Below are 3,043 nucleotides of genomic sequence, written 5' to 3'. Positions count from 1 at the left end.
TTTCATCCTCAGTCGCCCCTTTCTCCTCCTGCCCTCAATCTTTCCCAGAATCAGGGTCTTTTCCAATGAGTCAGTTCTTCGCATCAGGTGGCCAAAGTATTGGAGCTTCAGCTTCAGGATCAGCCCTTCCAATGAATATTCAGGGCTGATTTCCTTTAGGATTGACTGGTTTGATCTCCTTGCTGTCCGAAGGACCCTCAAGAGTCTTCTCCAGCACCACAGTTCGAAAGCATCAGTTCTTCAGTGCTCAGTCTTCTTGATGGCCCAGCTCTCACATCCATACATGACTACTGGAAAAACCATAGCTTTGACTAGATGGACCTTTGTAGGCAAAATGATGTCTCTGCTTTTAAATTCGCTCTCTAGGTTTGCCATAGCTTTCCTTCCAAGAAACAAGCATCTTTTAATTTCATGGCTGCAGTCACCATCTGCAATGATTTTGGAGTTCAGTAAAATAAAATCTGCCACTGTTTCCATTTTTCTCCCTTCTATTCGCCATGAAGTGGTCTTTATTTTTCAGCCACACGTCACAGCTTGTGGGGTCTCATTTCCCCAACGAGGGATTGAACTCAGTGAAAATGCTGAATCCTAAGCAGTAGACCATCAGGGAACTCCCGCTTGGGTTTTAGTTTGAATCAGAGGTCATTTTCGGGTCTCCTTCCTATATAATTATGTCCTCATCTTCTGATGAGTGTTTATCCCAAGAATCCCACCTCTTGGGGTTCCAGTTCTCTCTTTCACTTCTGTGTGCTTCTCCTGTTGTATTTTCTTTGGCAAAACGTCTGAGGTAGGGAAGCAGCGAGGTGTCTGGATGTCCCTCTCTAAAGCCTGCACCTCTTTTGTCGTCTCTCGTACCCTGCTGAGCTGCAGTGCCTCTTCTGTGCTAATCCTCAGGGCCCACAGTAAAGGCCATGCAAAGCTGATAGCTAGCTCACTTTCTTTTTTCCACTTTTGCTTTCCCACCGCTTGGGTTAATACTCCTAGTAAGCCCTCTGGCATTTTCCTGGCACCCTGTGCTCACTCACTGGCCTGGAAGCATTCCACAAACCTCACCAGGTCACCCTGTGTGGGAGTAGCTTGCCAGCCTGGGATTCCCCCACCAACAACAGGCTCCCTCACCCCAGCCCCCTACACTACCCCTTTGCCCATTTCTGTGTCGTTCTCAGTCTCCTAGCTGGTTTGCCAATTGTTGGCTACAGGAGGTAACAAAAACCAAACTGAGAAGTATCTTTTTTTTTTTGGCCCTGCCTCAAGGCTTGCAGAATCTTAGCTCCCCGACTAGGAGTCAAACCCAGGGCTATGGCATTGAAAGTGTCGAGTCCTAACCACTGGACCTCCAGGGAAGTCCCTAAGAATCAGGCATCCTGAGATCAAAAAAACAAGGCAGGCTGCTTCATATAATTGGTGGATCGGTTTATTCTAGGGTCTCTTCCTCACAGGGTGGGGACAGACAATGAAATAGAAACATTTGCAGCTGCAGTATTCACTACTGAGGACCCACTGGAGACAGCGTTATGGTTAACCTAGGGGGTGGGGTACACGCTTGGAAACAGGAACTTTTTCTAAAAGTTACCCATGTATAAACCCAAGTCAAGGTTTATAAGTGGGTAGCTAGTCTCATGGGTACCAGGAATAGTCAGCAAAGGTCTTCATCACTGTTTGGAGACTAACAGAGCATAGAACCACATGAACCTAACAATTATTAAACAGCATCTATTACTACAAATCCCTTGATGACAGAGAAGTGATGTGCCACACAGTACATTCCTGGCTAGGGTCAGTGGAAGGAAGGACAGGAGAAGCTGAATGGGCCCAAGATAGTGTCAGTTATGCTAACAGTCATACTGTTATAACATGACAATTATCACGTTACCGAAAGAGTGCGGGATCTAGCTGCTCACTGCTCAAAAGCCAATAAACAAGCCAAGTTGGCGGAAAGGAAAGTTTGCTGTATTTCAGATGCTGGCAACTGGGGCCCGGGGTGAGGGGCGGAAGTCTATTCAAAGGCCGACTCCTCACCACTGGCAGCCAGTGGCAGGAGGTTTATAGACAGAAGTATAAGTGAAGTCATTCAGTCGTGTCGGACTCTTTGCAACCCCATGGACTGTGGCCTACCAGGCTCCTCCATCCATGGGATTTTCCAGGAAAGAGTACTTTATAGATAGAAGGAAGGGGCTACCTGCAGAAACAGCACAGTCAGCTCTGACAGTCACCTTCATATCGGTCATCAGTGGTCTGACCAGTGTCATCTTGATTGTTTTAGGGACAGTTAATCTTCAGGTCCAGGGTTGGTTTGTTTCCCTTTCTTTGAGGCCATTCTCGGAATTGTGGCCGCTCATGTGGTCAAGTGGTGCATTCTGGTCATCATGTAGTTAACTTCTCCACCTGGGGTTTCAGCATCTATAAGACAGCTCACAGGATATGACTCAGAATATTACATATAGCCACTGAGCAGGAACTGAATATTATGTATAGCCACTGAGCAGGAACTAAAGATTCTTGACTATGCTTAATGACTACATTATTACTGTTTGGTCTCCTTTGTTTTTCACATGTTCTCATTTCTCTGATTGAATTTTTTCTTTTTTTTTCCCAAATCACCACCAATGCATTTATTTATGGGAGAAAGGGTCAGATCTTATTAGGTACTTTAAACTGGATACGACTAGAGACATTGGTCTGCCTAACATCTGAGAGTTCACGATTGCACAGATAACCATATCCTGCACGTGAGGCATCACCGTGGGGCATCACCCAACCTTGACCTTGACCAGGATTGGCTGGGGGTGAGGGGGGATACATTCTGAGCAGTCATACGATTTCCCATTTAGAATGTGCTGTCTTCTCAGACAAGTAGTGTTGAGAAAAACAAAGATAGGCTCCTAGCCAAGGCCTGGACGTGATGGCCCTGGTGAAAGGGGCTCACATCCTATATACAAAGCAAGAGGGCGAAGCTCCCAGCTGAGCTGCGCGATGAGAGCAGGGGTGACTTGAAAGGTGTGAGTTGGGGGTGGGACCTGAACTCATGAGCCTCTGCCCATGC

General features: G+C 46.7%; 1 pseudogene; it reads right to left on the bottom strand.

Moving 5' to 3' along the window:
* Positions 1-3,043, bottom strand: part of LOC104981259 — a 26,357-nt pseudogene that overhangs the window by 15,253 nt on the left and 8,061 nt on the right.

The sequence above is a fragment of the Bison bison genome, unplaced genomic scaffold, assembly GCF_000754665.1.
Source record: "Bison bison bison isolate TAMUID 2011002044 unplaced genomic scaffold, Bison_UMD1.0 scf7180017864516, whole genome shotgun sequence".
Classification (NCBI taxonomy): Eukaryota; Metazoa; Chordata; class Mammalia; order Artiodactyla; family Bovidae; genus Bison; species Bison bison.
This window is presented reverse-complemented; position numbering and strand designations above follow the sequence as displayed.